This window comes from Aegilops tauschii, chromosome 2 (assembly GCF_002575655.3).
Source record: "Aegilops tauschii subsp. strangulata cultivar AL8/78 chromosome 2, Aet v6.0, whole genome shotgun sequence".
Classification (NCBI taxonomy): Eukaryota; Viridiplantae; Streptophyta; class Magnoliopsida; order Poales; family Poaceae; genus Aegilops; species Aegilops tauschii.
The window spans coordinates 650,040,087-650,057,908 of NC_053036.3; the positions used below are offsets into that span (position 1 = coordinate 650,040,087).

Sequence of the window (17,822 nt, forward strand, 5' to 3'; positions counted from 1 at the left end):
GACACGTGATGTAATCTTTGAGGAAAACAAGCCTTGGACGTGGCGTACCCCGGGCGCGACGACTGACGCTCCAACGCCGGCGACGTTCATCGTGGTCTACACCACGGAACACGGCGTGCAGGAGCGGGACACCGGGCTGGACACGACGCCCCCAACACCGCGGAGTCCGGCGACCCCTTCTTCATCAACACAGGGGACGCCGCGCACGCCCGCAACGTCCATCCCCGCGGCGACCTCGTCCACGCCGTCCACGCCCAGTACTCTCGGCAGGGACATCCGCTGGGCCACACCGCTCAGTCACGACGAAAATCGGCGAGACGTGGACACTAGCGACATATGCTATCGTCGCGTCTCGTGCATCATGGACGAGACTAAGGGGGAGGCAGTGCGCGAGGCGATGCTGCACTGCCTACTGAGCGCTGAAGAGCCAGCCAATGTTCATGAAGCTCTCGAGGACGCCGCGTGGAAGGAGGCCATGGATGCAAAGATGGAAGCCATTGCCAAGAACTCCACCTGGGAGCTCACTGCGCTCCCGCGTGGACACAAAGTGATCAGCCTCAAGTGGGTCTACAAGGTGAAGCGCGATCCCGACGGCAATGTCATCAAGCACAAGGCACGATTGGTGGCAAAGGGCTATGCACAGTGCGAGGGCGTGGACTTTGAGGAGGTGTTCGCGCCCGTGGCTCGAATGGAAACTGTCCGTCTCTTCCTCGCGCTCGCCGCGCACTCTGGATGGGAGGTGCACCACATGGATGTAAAATCAGCATTCCTCAATGGTGAGCTCATGAAGGAGGTTTATGTTGGCAGCCACCGGGCTATGTTGTTGCCGGGAAGGAGAATCAGGTGTTGAAGCTGTCAAAGGCACTGTATGGCCTGCGCCAAGCACCAAGAGCCTGGTATGCAAAACTTCATGAGACTCTGGATGCACTTGGCTTCACTCGCAGCCCTCTGGAACATGCAGTTTACAGGAGGGGAGACGCGCACTCGTACTTGCTGGTGGGCGTGTATGTGGATGACTTGATCATTACTGGCACAGACAAGGATCACATCATTCAGTTCAAGGAGCAAATGCAGAACCTGTTCAAGATGAGCGATCTCGGCCTCCTAAGCTATTACTTGGGGATCGAGGTGGTTCAGTCAGAGAGCTCGATCACATTGAGTCAGCGAGGTTATGCAGAGAAGATACTTGAGCTGGGTGGGATGACATGGGATGACAGGATGCAATGGCTCACACAGACCAATGGAGTGGAGGCTCAAGTTGAGGAAGGAAGATGGTGCTAAGCCTTTTGATCCCTCTCTGTACCGCAGTGTTATTGGGAGTTTGAGATATCTGACACACACCAGGCCAGACATCACTTACGCAGTAGGCATGGTGAGTAGGTTCATGGAAAAGCCAACGGTGACACACTGGTTGGCAGTGAAGCAGATCCTACGGTATGTACAGACCACTCTGAATTATGGCTGCTACTACACTCGAGGAGGGGCAGGTGACTTGCTGGGCTACAGTGACAGCGATCACGCCGGTGATGTTGGAGACAGGAAGAGCACATCCGGTCAGGTATTCTTCTTCGGCGGGAACCCTATTTCATGGACTTCACAAAAGCAAAAGGTGGTGGCTATTAGTTCTTGTGAAGCTGAGTATGTGGCAGCCGCAGCAGCAACCTGTCAAGGCCTTTGGTTGAGCCGTTTACTCGCTGAGATGAAGGGAGAAGCCCCAACCAAGTTCAAGCTCCTGGTGGACAACAAATAGCTATTGCACTTGCTAAGAATCCTATCCACCACGACAGAAGCAAACACATAGATGTGAAGTTCCACTTCATACGAGAGTGTGGAAGAAGGGCAACTGGAGCTAGACCACGTCGGGACTGCAGATCAACTTGCAGATATGCTGACAAAGGCACTGGGTCGCGTGCGCCATGTGGAGATGCGACAGAGGCTAGGAGTCAGGGAGATCGCCAAGAACACTGGAGCTTAAGGGGGAGAATTGTTAGCTCAGTAAGCTCCAGGTGACGTGGGTAGTCTTTTCATTTGAATAAGCTGTGCATGTGTGTGTTGATGTGATGTGGACATGCAGCATGCACGTAGGATTAGCCAGGGGGCTGAGTCGTGTGCACGATCGCCCCACACTCGTTTTCTGTTTTGCTTTTGCCCGGTCAGTGTGGCGAGCTAGCGATGTGGTCATCGTGGGATGGCGCGGTGAAACCGGATCGCAGCAGACTGGCCGGGCTAGATAGCTAGGTTTCCTTGTAAACAGAATAACAGAGGAGATAATAGATCATACGGAAAAGCTGGGGTTCCGCCCGGCGACCAAAACTACTGTCTTGTTCATCCTCCTCTCTTTCTCTCTCTCGCTCGGTCTCGATCGCATCGACTAGGACATGTATGTCAGTCCTAAACTCAGTTAATTAATCATTTATGTCAATCCTACACTTAATTAATAATCCTAGAAAGCTAATTTTTCCCGCTGTGCCGCGCCACTTGAATTCATTAGAATTCCGAGCTGATGTGATTTGTTGCTTTGCTTCGACATGGAGGGCGTAAACCAGCACCCTAGTAGCTTGGCTTTACTAAGCTAATTCCCGTTCCTCCTACACTGTAGTATAGTACAGCACAGTTTAATTAGATATGGATTTATACTTGGAAAGCCTACCTTTGTCTCCCTGCTCCTGTAATAGCCTAGATGATACGTCTGTTCAGTTATGCATAGAACTTGTAACTACATTTGTTTTATGCTACATTTTTTAAGTTTTGCAAAGAACATGCAATGGAAAAAAATATCTTATTTCTTACATGAATAGAAATTTGAAGGGGAGCCAGCCTCTTGCAGAAATGTAGGGAAAGGCTGCGTACAATAGATCCAAAGTGGTCGGACCCTTCACCGGACCCTGCGCAAGCGGGAGCTACATGCACCGGGGCTGCCCTTTTATATGAATAGAAATTTATACTATTATTTGAGAGCCCTGGAACAATCTTATAAGGACCTGTTCGGTTCGTGGGAATTTAAAACATAGGGATACAGAGAAATAGATGAATTGGAAAGGAACGTAGGCGTAAAACACAGGAATGGCAAAATAGAAAGAACCCAGAGGAAGCAATACAAAGGAGTATTCTGATTGATCGGTGAGTACCGGAAAGCACCATCGGCAGAGTAGTGATTTATTATTGTCTGTACTTCAAAGATCACCTCCTATTCAAATATTCTATTCGAGTTCACACTGCTGCTCTGCTGCCTTGCCTCGGGCTTCCGCCAAAACATGAGGTTGGGGTGGATTTTTTCAATCCTGCGGAATTCGTAAGAAACTGCACGGCACCAGAAATTTTCCTTTGGAACACTATTCAACGTTCCTTTGTCCCCAACGCTAGTTATTGCAAATTTTTCGGAGGAACATCTTTCCTACGCTTTTCCTTCAGATTTCCCGTGAACCGAACGGGGCCTAAGTATGTTATATGTATGGCTTACATCTGCTTGGTACCACAGTATGGATATATTTGGCTCGCTAGAGGCCTATGTTTGGCCTCTTGCAGTTTAGTGGGGGTTAGTGAAATCTTGAATTGTTATCTTTTGTCAAAATGAACATGACCTTACTCGGCCCTGTATAGACTATAAAACTAATAACTGTTATCTTTCTTTTAGTGAGAGAATGTGATATTTACTCCAATGTGCATAATGTCTGCATATAAAAGCTGGATAGTCAGTGACAGAGACAACTTAAAAGCTTTTACCTAAAGCTGCGGTGTTAATCAAAGGTTACTGTGGTAGCCAGTAGTAGGTCTCTACTCTCTAGTAACCGGAAGTTTCCGTAACCCCCGCCCATGGTTGGCTTATTTGGCCCATGTGTGTTCACGGGTCTTCCTGTTATCATTGGTGCTTGGTACAGTATTTAGCGATTCACCTGTTTCTAAAACATACATCAATTTCTGCAATTTTTGCAGCAAAAATTGAGTCGGACAGATGATGACGAGTCCTAGAAGGAGCGGGAAGCAGCTGTTTTATCGCTTGGTGTCGTAGCACAGGGATGCATTACTGGTTTGTGTCCGTATCTTGAAAAGGTAACCAGCGACGGATTCATAACCTGCATGGTAAAAGCTTATAAAAAAGCAGTTGCATCAACAGTTTCTGCCGAATAAGTTTCACATTCTTCGGTGATGTGTGTGTGCGCATGTGTGCGTCCGTGCGTGCATGCGTGGCTGTGTGTGTGTGTGTGTGTGTGCCTCTGTGTGTGTGTGCGTGCGTGCGTGCATTGTCTGCTATTCAAGTACTCCCTCCGTCCCAAAAAGCTTGTCTGACAAGTGGAGGGAGTATTAATTAATTTTCTTGTCCTCAGTTCACTATCTATCTACATTGGTTGCAATATGATGAATCTGTTCTGAGATGTTGTGTTGGATCAATTGCAGATAGTGGCCTTGCTAACACCACTTCTTGTTGATGACAAGTTCCCTCTGTTAGGGAGTACTACTCGTTGGACCCTGTCACGATATAGCAAGTTCATTGTTCAGGTAACATCCATAGTTTGCAATCAGTTATTCCCTCCATTTCAATGTACAAGACCACCTCGTATTGCTTGTATACCAAAACGGAGCGAGTTATCTTTCCTTTGTTAGGTGTAATTAATGCCATGTTTTTTGTTTTGCTGCTTGTGAGCAGGAGGTGGACAAGGAACGGGCGAAGGTTGCTAATTTTACTGAGTCAAATAAGCAGCTGCTGGACAGGCTGTCTGCTAAACTTACTGAGTTTGAGAAGTCCAAGAAGGATATGGATGAGTCACTGCAGAGGATTTGTAATCATCTGGGTGAGACTATTTACGAGGCCAAGAATGCGATGGCGCAACGAGATTCTCTGCCGGTGGAGGTGGATTCTCTGAAGGCGTCGTTGGATGAGAGGACCCGTGAGTCAGAGGGATGGAAGAGCAAGTGCGAGGCGCTCAAGCGGGGTTTGGAGGAGAGGACCGATGAGTCAGAGGGCTGGAAGAGCAAGTGTGAGGCGCTGAAGCGGGCCTTTGACGAGCTAAGCTCCAAAGCGGCGTTGTCAGGCAGGTAGATTAGTCTAGTTTATGAACCTCGTATACGTATGTGATATGTGTGGTAGGGCAGCGGCTGGGATGGATGTTGATGATGGGATGGCACAAGGGAGCTGTGGTTAGCACCACCACACACACATGGACAAACTGGTATTTCTGTTGCTTTAGTCAGTCAGATTTCGTATCTGCACTGCACCCATCTTGTTATCTGCTGCCTGCCGCTGCATCCATCTCTTGTTTGAGGCATCGAAATCTTTCGCTATAGCCTACTAGTGGCAGTAAAGGATTTGAATGCTAGACTTTTAATCTTTGTTGAAAACTTTCATTGTTACCTTCCTTGTCTTTGATAAAATTCAACATTGCAATGTCGTGCCCATGGCAGTTTCATAATTACCTTAACAATGCGAGTCATTCCAAGATCAGGGCTTGGCAACGTCTTCATCGATCGCCAGGATCACCAAAGGATGGAGTAGTTGGATCAGTCCGTCCCAACCCTTCCTCTCCTTGTCTTTTCAGAGACAAGGAAGGTTTGTCGGTTCCATCATCAACCCCAGAACATCTAACTGCTGAACCACTACAACGTGCTTACAATGCGCCTGAAATGCAACATCGGGGTTTCAGTGATACTGTACAAAACAACACTTTTGAAAGGAAATGTCTTTCAAAGGTTTCAGTGATACTGTACAAAACAACACGTTTGAAAGGAAATGTCTTTCATAGTGCACCAACGTTAGTCTACATGACCGACGACAATAGGGTAAACAATTTGTTTAGTTTTCTGCCTATTGCTTGCTAATATGGTCTTTAATCAACTTGAAAAGTCCAGTCACCTAAACAGATAAAGTCCTTGGAAGATAAAAAGGGTGCTGGCCAAAGTTTTCTCTTGGCTATCCTTTTATGCGCATTCGTGGGCTCTGTTTCCCCCTTGAAACTGTTTATTTTCTGCAATAGTAGTTTTATATTTCACTCGCGGGCTGTAATAATTGTTACTCTGTTTGTTTCATTTCAATGAAATAGAGCCGGGTCAGATGTCCTTTTCCTTTGAAAAATCAGTTAAGTTGAATGTTTGCATAGTGTCACCGAACTAATCACCTATGAGAGAGAAGAATTTGACTCAAACCCAATTGATATATGTTTTTATCGCATGACATACAAGTAACGCTGGACTGGTTATGTTTATCATAGCAACTTAGATTCCCGACTTTGAAAAGAGGCCTATCGTTAGAAAACGCGTGCAAGAATGCCTTGAAGAAAGAAAAAGCACGGCTACTTATTATCCATGTTTGTCTAAAAAAGTCAATAAAAAATACATGGAAATCCTGTGCTACACTGGAGGAAGGCTTTTTGAAAAAGATGATGCTTCCCTAGTTCAATGGACCAGCTACATCACGACTCCAAGATCCATACCCATATCCATGAGCCCGTCCGTTGCACACCCATTAAAGTATCCATGGGTCACATAGGTGGTCCAAACCCATACACGATGGATACCCATTAATCCATGGATATCCATATCCTTGTAACAATGATAACAACAACCATAACAAAAATATGTACATATCAACAACAACAATGACGATAAATGGTCACATAACACAAAAAGACAATATAAATTAATAGTTTCACATACATCACAACTACAAATGACAATCCACAATATGGTCAATACTTAATGGTCAAAGGGAAACTAGGGTTGTTTATATGACATGTGTCATTGTGATGTGGGTCTTGCTTGTTAGATGGATATCCATCAGGTATCCATGCATGGAGCAAGTTATAAATCCACCCAACACATGAGTTTGTGGGTATCCATCTGCGAAAATCCATGGGTAGAAAAGGTCCTCCAAACCCTTGCTCAGTGGGCTGGATATCCATGGATACCCGGATCCATGGATAATATTGCCATCCCTAACACTCAGGCTGCATGTTCTTGCTGACCGGGCTCTCCCTTAGCCTCCTAGCATTGCACGAAGGGGCACACGGGAAGGAGAACACATAGGGACGCCCGGTGGACGATCGAGTCTCCCTCCTCCTGCCTTACCTAGACTAAACCCATGTTGCAAATATGCCCTAGTGGCAATAATAAATTGGTTATTATCATATTTCTTTGTTCATGATAAATATTTATTATTCATACTAGAATTGTATGGAATCGTATATACATGTGTGAATACATAAATGGCACCGTGTCCCTAGTAGGCCTCTACTAGACTAGCTCGTTGATCAAAGATGGTTAATATTTCCTAAGCATAGACATGAGTTGTCATTTGATAACGGGAACACATCATTAGGAAAATGATGTGATGGATAGACCCAACCGTAAGCTTAGCATCAGATCGTTTAGTTATTTGCTACAACTTTGTTCATGTCAAGTATTTGTTCCTTAGACCATGAGATCATGTCACTCTCGAATATCGGAAGAATACCTTGTGTGCTCTCAAACATCACTTTGTAACTGGATGATCATAAAGGTGCTCTACAGGTATCTCCGAAGGTGTCTGTTGGGTTGCATGGATCGAGACTGGAATTTGTCACTCCGTGTGACAGAGAGATATCTCTGGGCCCTCTCAGTAATACAACATCACAAGAAGCTTCATGTGACTAATGAGTTTAGTCACTGGATATTGTATTACGGAACAAGTAACACTAGTAGAAAACAGGGCATTGGTTCGGCCCTCGTAATACCATTAATCCCGGTTCGCTCACGAACCGGGACCAAAGGAGGCAACTGTCCTGGTTCGTGAGCCCAGGGGGCCGGCCGGGCCACGTGGGCCATTGGTCCCGGTTCGTCTGGACCTTTTGGTCCCGGTTCCACGCACGAACCGAGACCAATGCGCCTCGCCCCTGGCCCATGACCATTAGTCCCGGTTTGTGCCACAAACCGGGACTAAAGGGTTGGTCCTCGTTGCGGTCAGAGTTCAGTCCCACCTCGCCAACCGAAGGGCGCTCACACCGGTTTATAAGCCCGTCCCTCTCTGCCTTGTTGAGCTCCTCCCAAAGTGAAAATAGATGCCCTTATACAGGGAATTTGACCTAAATTCAGAGTAAATTTCTTTGAAATTCATAGAAATTTATTATGAATTTAGGTTGAATTCTCTCTATAGGCGCATCTATGCTCATTTTTTTATGTTGGGGTTGGCGATCTTTACAGACTTTTTGTGTGTTGAATATGCATCATTCAAAATCAGTCTCTGCTTTGAATGATTCATTTTGAACACACAAAAAGTCTGGAGTTCAAATAAGTTCAAGAAAATGAAATCCCTTTGTAACAGATGAGTTTTCGTCCGAAACCCTGATACTTCGAAAGAGATTGTCCATTTTGTTCACGAAGTGCATCCAGCTTTTGCCGTAACCCTCTCAACTTTTTAGCACATGCTATGTGGGTGAAATGATGATACCATGCCAACTTTCAACCTTTTCAGAGCTCATTTGTAGGGCTTTTCAATTTCAGGGTCATTTAGCTCAAAACAATCCGTCACTGCATGAAAAATAACAAATGAAGTCAGAAATGGTTGAAAATTTGATGATGTGGCTTTGAATGGTGCATTTTGAACACACAAAAAGTCTGGAGTTCAAATAAGTTCAAGAAAATGAAATCCCTTTGTAACAGATGAGTTTTCCTCCGAAACCCTGATACTTCGAAAGAGATTGTCCATTTTGTTCACGAAGTGCATCCAGCTTTTGCCGGGACCCTCTCAACTTTTTAGCACATGCTATGTGGGTGAAATGATGATACCATGCCAACTTTCAACCTTTTCTGAGTTCATTTGTAGGGTTTTTCAATTTCAGGTTCATTTGAAATGCTTTTCAATTTTAGGGTCTTATAGCTCAAAATAATTAGTAAATGCATGAAAAATAAGAAATGATGTCAGAAAGGATTGAAAAATGATGATGTGGCTTTGAATGGTGCATTTTGAACACACAAAAAGTCAGGAGTTCAAATAAGTTTTAAAAAATGAAATCCTTTTGTAACAGACGAGTTTCCGTATGAAATCCTGATACTTTGAAAAAGATTGTCCGTTTTGTACACGAAGTGCATCCAGTATTTGCCGTAACCCTCTCGACTTTCTTGCACATGCTATGTGGATGAAAATGGTGATACCATGCCAACTTTCAACCTTTTCAGAGTTCATTTGAAATGCTTTTCAATTTTAGGGTCTTATAGCTCAAAATAATCAGTAAATGCATGAAAAATGGTGCATGAAAAATAACAAAAAAATAAGTAAGTAATTAGAAACAAAATAATATAAACTTTCTTAAAATATATAAGTAGAAACAAAATAAAATAAACTTTAATAAAATTTATGAAACTAAAATTCATAAAGTATTTTCTATTCAAAACATTATAAGAAACCTCTAGTATTATTGAAACTAAAATTATATAAAATTGATGCAACTAAAATTATCGAAATATTTTCTGTTCAAAATCATTAAAAGCAAAAAGAATTTTCATAAAGAACTTTTTTTGTTAGAAACTTTAATAGCAAAAAGAATTATCATAAAGTAAAATAAATAAGTAATTAGAAACAAAATAAAATAAAATAAATAAGTTTTTTGTTGTCAGTAGAAACAAAACAAAATAAACAAAGTAAAAAAGAAAACAAAAAACAGGCAAAAAATAAAAAATATGCCACCTACTGGGCCACCACGTCGTGAATACGACTAGAAACCCATCGATGCGCCAGGATTCAGGCCCGTAGAAGGCCCAGTAAGCCCATCAGGCATAGCAGTGACAATTAGGCCCGTAAGCCTGCAATGGAGAGGAGCTCGAGAGGGGTGCGGCAGTGGGGCTTATAAACCACTGCGCGCCCCTCTCAACTAGTGAGGTGGGACTAAACTTTCGACACGGGTGCAGCAGCACAAGGCCTTTGGTCCCGGTTGGTGGCACCAACCAAGACTAAAGGTGTGCATTGGTACCGGTTCGTGGCACTAACCGGTACCAATGCCCCCCTTTAGACCCGGTTGGTGACACCAACCGGGATCAAAGGCCGCCGCTTCCCGCCCTTTGGGCTACTGAAAAGAGGCCTTTGGTCACGGTTGGTGGCACCAACCGGGACTAAAGCTCGCATTCGTCCCGGTTGCTGTCACGAACCGGGACCAATGCTTCGTCTATACAACTAGCACTTATGAAATTTTTCATTCAGTTCGTCTTCCCCGCCCCAACGACGCCGCCAGGCTGCCCCTCTGCGCCTCGCCGTCGCCGTCGTCGCCTTGCCTCCGACGCCGTCCCGCGCCGGCCAGACGCCGTCCCGCGCCGCCCAGACGCCGTCGCCGCCCCGCGCCCCCCTGCCTCCTCGTCGCCCGTCGCCCCGCCCCTCACCTCCGCCCCCTGCCTCCTCATCGCCCGTCACCGCACCCCTCACAGTCGCCGTCGCCGCCCCCTGCCTCCTCGTCGCCCGTGGCCGCGCCCCTCACCGTCGAACCCCGTGCCCTGCCTCCTCGTCGATCGCCGCCCCCGAGTGAGCTCATATGAATTTTCCTAATTTAGATGTGTAGTTTAGATGCGTAGTTAATTGAGTTGTTGTAATTTGTTCATAAATGAATATGCAAAAGTTAGAATTTTTTTCTGTTCATAGATTTTTTGTGATATTATTGTTGAATATGCAAATGTTTGTGTGTTCATATATATGCAAAGAATATGTCAATTTTTTTCATAGAATTTTTATAATTTTTTCTGTTGTAATTTTGTTCATAGAATTTTTATCTTGTTCATAGAATTTTATGATTTTTTTCTGTTGTAATTTTGTTCATAGAATAAGAAGAGAAAGTGTTTAATAGAATTAGTTAGAAAAATAATAGAACTAGTTAAACTAGTTTATTTTTAGTAAGTACTACTTTATTCTATTTATAGTAAGTGCTTAGTAGTTGAACTAGTTGATTTAATAAAACTAGTTTATTTTACTATAGAAGTAGTTTATTTTTAGCAAGAAAATTAATAGATCTAGTTTATTTTTTTTAGTTAAAGCAATTATTCACGCATCGACGTCGACGATGCCAATCCCGCATCCTCGTCGTCGACTCGGCGGAGGAGGCCGGCTTGATCAGAGGGGCCATGTCCGAGACTGGGCTCCGCCGGACTGGTTTTGGGAGGTGCTACCTTCCGGGGGGCGTAAGTTGGTGAGGAGCCAGCCCGTCATTGACCTGATCCTTGTTTGGTGGCGGTCGCGTGGGCCAGTGATGGTGCCGAGGCTTCCGGACACCGCGGAGGTGGTACGTCACCGTGTCAGCGAGGAGGACGAGCACGTCCGTCGCTACATGGTTGCATTGGAGTGCAGGTTCGACAATACCTGGCAGGTTCTTCAGGGATCTCACTGGAGCTATGATCCTGTGATGGTTCCTTCTCTTTGGGTATCCACCGCCCGCGCCGATACTCGTCGGGCGCTACGGTTCTAGCTGTACTAGCGATGCTATATGTATGATAGTATTCGAGGTGCATTAGTGATAATATTCGACGATGTACGGAGCATGGAGATGATGTAGTTTTTCTTATAATTGAATGCATCCTAATTTGAATACTACTTTATTTTGCGATTTGATTTTGCTTATTGAATGCTCAAATTGGAAAACCACTCCTACTTTGAATGCTAAAATTGGAGAGCACTATGCAAGGCGTATGCATATGATTAGTTGATAGCTTATAGGGTTTTTGTTTCCGCAGAAATCTAGGAGCCCCCCTCCATCATCCCCGCCGTCGTCCCCGTCACCGACCCCCTCCGACCTCGAGGTGAGACCAGCCACGAACCGGTTTTAGAAAGATAATTAAACGATATTTCGGGTTGACTTTAAGTCTATTGAGTCTCCATCATATATGAGAGGACGAAGAATCCCGACTGTTGTCGTGGGGATAGCTTCTCCTTCGTTCCCGTGTGCTAGACAATTTGGTGTAATGCAGTCGGGAACGAAAGGAAGGAGCTACCATCACCGACGGTCGCAAATGTCTGAGAGGAATAAGTGAGGGAGAGTTCCACCATATATATATGAGAGGACGAAGAATCCCGACTGTTGTCGTGGGGGTCGCTTCTCCTTCATTCCCGTGTGCTAGACATTTTGGTGTAATGCACTCGGGGATGAAAGGAGGAGCGACCATCACCAACGGTCGAATGTATACACCACGTGAGCTGAGAGTTTTCAAGAAAAGACTCGCCAAACCGATAGTCAACCCGTGATGAATAATAATGATCTAACTTAGGTTTTTTAGTACATATATTTAATTGTAGACGTTTAATATTTGAATTATGAACATAGGAAATGTCGTACTCGGACGACGAAAGTCTCCCGGGGGAGTGCGACTGGTGCCACGACGACCGAGGTCTGTGCGACAGGCCTCACCTGGACGACGGCGCTTCAATATTAAGCTGGAGGAGACCTTCGATGTTGAAATGGTACGCAACGACGACAAGTGTTATTTTTTCGTAATTAAGCACGCCTTCAACTATTTCAACGTGTGCTTTTCATCTTTTACAATTCGACTAGCTTATCCCATGCCATGCAAGACGCTACGTCTTGGAGAGGAAGGGTTTTGAAGACCATGAAAGTATGGAAACAAAGAAAATTCACCTAAGGACCCATCATGATATAGATTTTGAAGTAAATCTGTATAATTCTGAGAGCGTAACCCATTTTGGTTGCAAAAATTGGGAAGCATTTTGCAAGATGTATGATTTTGATGAGGGCATGCTTGTCACCATGGATCTTGGTGATCCTGACATCGAGCAAGACAATATGGACATTTGGGTCCTTGTTGATACGCCTCCAATTCTACCGCTATGTGAGTTTCTCAACATAGTTATTAGCTAATTTATATTGTTCATTTCAAAATAGTTGATAGCTTATTTTCATTCACAGCTTATTTTGATTGTTCAAACAATGTGCGGAACATGGTAGACAGAACCTACTACCCCGATGGCTATGAGTTAACTTATAAGGAGAAAACTCATCTGGTCGGATTTTGTACTGATCTTGAAAATTACAATATCTATTGTAAAACTCCTCCACATTATGGTCAATACGTGCCACTAGTGCACGTGTTGAACTACGGTAACTACTATGGAGATACCCTGGTAAGATTTCTTACTATTACGACATCCGTGCATCTTTTGCATACTTCTAAAACTAGTACATCATTGCTAACTATGAAGTTATTGCTATGTTTTTGAACAGATAATCCCAGAGGATTGTGTGCCTCATTTGATGTATCAGAATGGTAGCCTTGATGTTTTGAACATACAACCAGGTCATCCTACGAATCTCAACTGTCCATACCGGATTTCTAAAAGAAGTGGAGACATAAAAATCAAAGAATGGGAAAAATGTATGGACAGTCGCAAGGAGGTTCTTGAAAGCAAAAGGAAGCGAAGCGCAAAAATTGGAGACAGGATGATCTCCATTCTCCATAATGGAGAGTCGGGGTCTATATTGTTTTATGCTATTTTACCTTAAAGAGGGTATTTAGGTCCTACCTAATACTGATGATCATGTGCTAAGAACAATTAAGTAGGGTTGGTTCGATGACTATGAGGATGATGATCGTATGACTTGTTATTAATAACGAGTAGAAGTTGTATGATGATGATTAGTAGGACTTGTTATTATGATGATGCATGATGCGGGCATGAAAAGTTATTATATATCAGTGGGTGAAATGAACATGGATTGGAATGAAGTGAAGTCAACAAGCATGTGGTGCATGCCGAAAGTAGTACTAATCCAAACTTGATCAAGTTAGGATTAATATTACTTTCGACATGCACCACATGTTGCCTTCACTTTAATCTAAGCCATGTTTAGGCATACCAGTAGCGTTGGTAAATCAAGCACGAAAATAAGAGAGGACAGTTCTCTGTGTTAGCTAGCTTACACACCCTAAATTACCCCCTAAACCCTCCCCCTTTCAAAAAAAAAACAAAAACCCCAGCTCCTGAAATGCTGACGCGTGGATGCCTTTTGGTCCCGGTTGGTGCTGCCTGGGCTGGCCGCATCGGCCACGTGGAGGCCCATCTGTCCCGGTTCGTGTAAGAACCGGGACTAAAGGGCTAGGGCATTAGTAACGACCCTTTAGTCCCGGTCCAACAACCGGGACAAAAGGCCCTTACCAACCGGGACAGATGACCTTTTTTCTACTAGTGTAAAGAGACATGTCGGTTACGAGATTGAACTAGGTATGAAGATACGGATGATCGAATCTCGGGTAAGTAACATATCACCGGACAAAGAAAATTGCGTATGGGATTTATCCGAATTCTCGACATCGTGGTTCAACCGATAAAGGTTGCTAATTTTACAGAGAAGGTCGACGGAGGCGAGGTCCTCCTGGAGGCTGTCCTTGGGGAGGTTCTTCTTGGCGCCGTCGAAAAGCCAGGGCCTGCCGAAGTCAAGGTTGCCGACGAGGACGCGGAAGAGGCCGCCGTCCAGAGCCCACAGCCACCCGTTGAACTTCAGGTACATCAGCTTCACCGTTGTTGCGGTTTTGATGGTGGTGGTGGTGGTGGAGGAGGAGGAGGAGGAGGGCTCGCTATTGATGTTGCTGCTGCTTCTAATTAAGGCAACATGCACGTGTTTTCTTTCAGTATTTTTCTTGGTTCCTTTCATGTTTGTGTGCATTCATCTGTGCTTGTGAATACAAACGCGTCCAACTCATACACACTGGAATGGAAGTAACCAGAAGTAGAGCTGGCCCATCAACTTTGCACTACAGAAACTGCAATGAAAGACCTAGGATCTTCCGTGGCGTCCAGCCAAGAGAAGCACCATCACTAATTATTATTTTGTATAAGTAGCAAACGAAATCAAGTGATTAACCAAACGGACAAAAAGCAAAGCAAGCTGCACCATGGAGACGAAGGAGGCGCAGGTGCCACAAGTTCGACATTCCTGCTAACAAGTTCCGTCCTGGTCGGCGTTTTTCCACTGCCTCGCAAGCTGCACCAACGCTGCCGTCGACTCGCCAGCGTTGCCCAGCGCCTCCTTGGCAACCCGCATGGCCGCGTGCGTTCGCTGCCGGAGCTCCCGCCCACCGCCGGACTCAATCAGCCAGCTCACCTTGGCGGCCACCTCTTGAGCTTCCACCATCTGTCTGTCATACCCATCCATGGCCACGGCCAGCTGCATCCCGTCCACCAACAACACCTTGTTCATGCGTTGCTCCGCGTACAGAGGCCACGCCAGCATCGGCACGCCCGCCATGACCGCCTCCAGCACCGAGTTCCATCCACAATGTGTCACAAAGCCGCCGATGGCGCCGTGCGCCAGCACTTGCCGCTGCGGTGCCCACGACATGACAACCAGTCCCCTCTCCTTGGTCCGGTGCAAGAAGCCATTGGGAAAAAGCACGTCTAGGTGGTCGTCGCCTTCAGCAGGGCGCCGGACAACCCACAAGAAGCGTTGCCCGCTCGTCTCCAGCCCCGCCGCCGTCTGCTTGACCTGCTCCGCGCTGAACCGGCCGGAGCTGCCAAAACAGAGAAACACCACACTGGCCTTGGGCTGGCCATCGAGCCATGCGAGGCACTCGTGGCGCTCTGTCGTCCCAACCCCAACCTCCTCAGGCTTTACCAGTGGTCCTATGCAGTACAAGCGCGGTGTTGGCCGTCCGGGGGTGCAGAGGCCGGAGACGATGGCGTCGGCGGCACGCGGCTCCAAGGAGCGGCAGCTGTTGACGATTATGCCCTGTGAGTTGCACAGCTGATGGGGCACGTCCCTGAATAAGCTAGTGCTCAAGCTGTTGCGATCGAGAGTGAAGGCCGGGAGGTGATCTGCTGGTATGGGTGGCAACCCTGGGGCGTGCACAAGGTCGCCGCCGAGGTCCCGGAAGCTCAGAGTGGTCTGCTCATCCATGACTGGCTGGTAGAGACCAAAGGCGACGATGGCGATGCAAGTGGTGAGGAAGAAGTAGGTCGGGATGCCGAGTTCTGCGCCGACGTCGAGGGCGCTGGCGCAGAAGAAGTCGATGACCAGAGGAGCCGGAGAGGCGGAGCGCAGGAAGTCGCGAAGGTCCGGGAGGGAGGCGCGCGCGAGCCCCAAAAACCTTGGCCTCGAAACTATCGGCGTCGGTGGGCGGAAGCATGGGCGATGGGAGGCAGTGGAAGGACAGCGACGGGTTGGCGGCCCTGATGTTTGTGAGGCCGTCGGCGTCCCCGACGGCGCTGAGGACGACGGTGACCTCCAGGCCCTGCGCCACTAGCAGCTTGCCAAACTCCACGGTGGGGAACAAGTGGCCTGTCATCCCCGGCGGGGTGTAGATGACAACCAGCTTCTTTGGATTGTTGCCGTCCAGGCTAGTACTGTTTTGGACCGCCGTCATTCTGGTAACTAAGTGGGAAGCATGCATGCACGGGCGAGTAGAAGAAGGAAAGGCTCTCTCTTGTCTTGCCTCGTCAACTGAACGAGTGGTCTCTTTATGCACGCAGGAAATGTGGCCGGTACCCACCTCGTCGAAAGGAAAAAGTAGACACAGGCACGTTGTGTGGCCCTCAAGTGAGCTGGGCATTTGAGTAGGCAGGCACAAGCACGTTGTGTGGCCCTGAAGCACGTTGTGTTGCCGGGACATGGGATCGGATGCCCTGCACTGCACGAAGCAGCTTTCTGTTCCAGAGTAGCTTTCTTTTGCTATAATTTTTCTTTCCTTTTCTTTTTTGGGAAAACTTCCAATCTATACATCATCTGTCGTGGTAGTAAAAGGATTATTAGAAATAGCACAAATTATATCGAGGTCCATAGACCATCTAGCGATGATTACAAACACTGCAACGAGCCGAAGATGCGCTGCCAAGATCGCCTCCGGAGCCGGGCAAAACATGTTGTAGTAGATAGTCGAGAATTTATCATGTTAAGGCTCCACATAACCAGCGCACCATAACAATAACGGTCACGGATGAACCTGTGGTTTGATGGTGTTAGGAGGGCAGTGGTACACCAGCTCGCCAGGGACCAAACCCCAGGTTTGACTCATTAGTGTCTCCTAAAGGCGGAATATTCTTTCGTTGGGAGGTGACATTTTCATCCACAGCGAGCTTCATGTGATGATTTCATCAATCTTAAGACCAGTCGTCTCAGTCTCTCGAAGGTGCTCATAAGGGTAAAGTGTGCATGCGTACATTCATATGGATGAGTGTATGTACGTATTTGTGAGTGTTTGCGTGTGTATTGTGTTTCTTAAAGAAAAAGACATGCGAGCACCTAGATGGGACTCGGTAGGTAGCGATGAGAGGGCCGCCTCGCCATGTTACAACCTGGGGATAACGCAAGGCACCGACAAGGGGGTCTGGGTAGAGAGATGCACACCGCACACAACACACAAAGCTGAGAGAGAGGACGCATGTTCGAATCTCGAGAGACGCAGTTCAGTCGTTTCACCGCATTTCATCTCTTAGGCAATGAAAAGGCGCACCTAATTTCTCTAGGATTTCAGCGCGACTATACCTGCTGAGGGAGGGGGAAGACAACACAACGAATCAGAAGAACTCGCCGGCGGCACGGCCTATGGTGGTGAATACACACATGCTATACATGTACTCTGTGGTGAATAGTGTGTAGATGTGGTTCCGGTGGCTATGCGGGAGCACACAACTTTGGGGAGTACAAGTATGTTGCTGTGTAGGGTACACCTATGTTATTTCAAAAAAAAAAGAGAGAGAGTACACCTATGTTGTTTCAGAGAGTATACAAGTTAATTCTTGGTGGGAGTACAAATTGCGTCTGAATTTTTTTTTTGTCAAAACATTGTAATAATGGATCTAGTTTTGAAGATACCGGCGCAAGGAATACGATGATGACAATGGTTTGTAAATTGGACGTACGGTTTTGATATTT

At 46.4% G+C, this 17,822-nt stretch overlaps 1 pseudogene; it reads right to left on the reverse strand.

Annotated features, from left to right (window-relative positions):
* Positions 1–14,723: 14,723 nt before the first annotated feature.
* On the reverse strand, positions 14,724–16,393 carry LOC109745257 (UDP-glycosyltransferase 88F5-like; annotated as a pseudogene).
* Between the last annotated feature and the right edge of the window lie 1,429 nt (positions 16,394–17,822).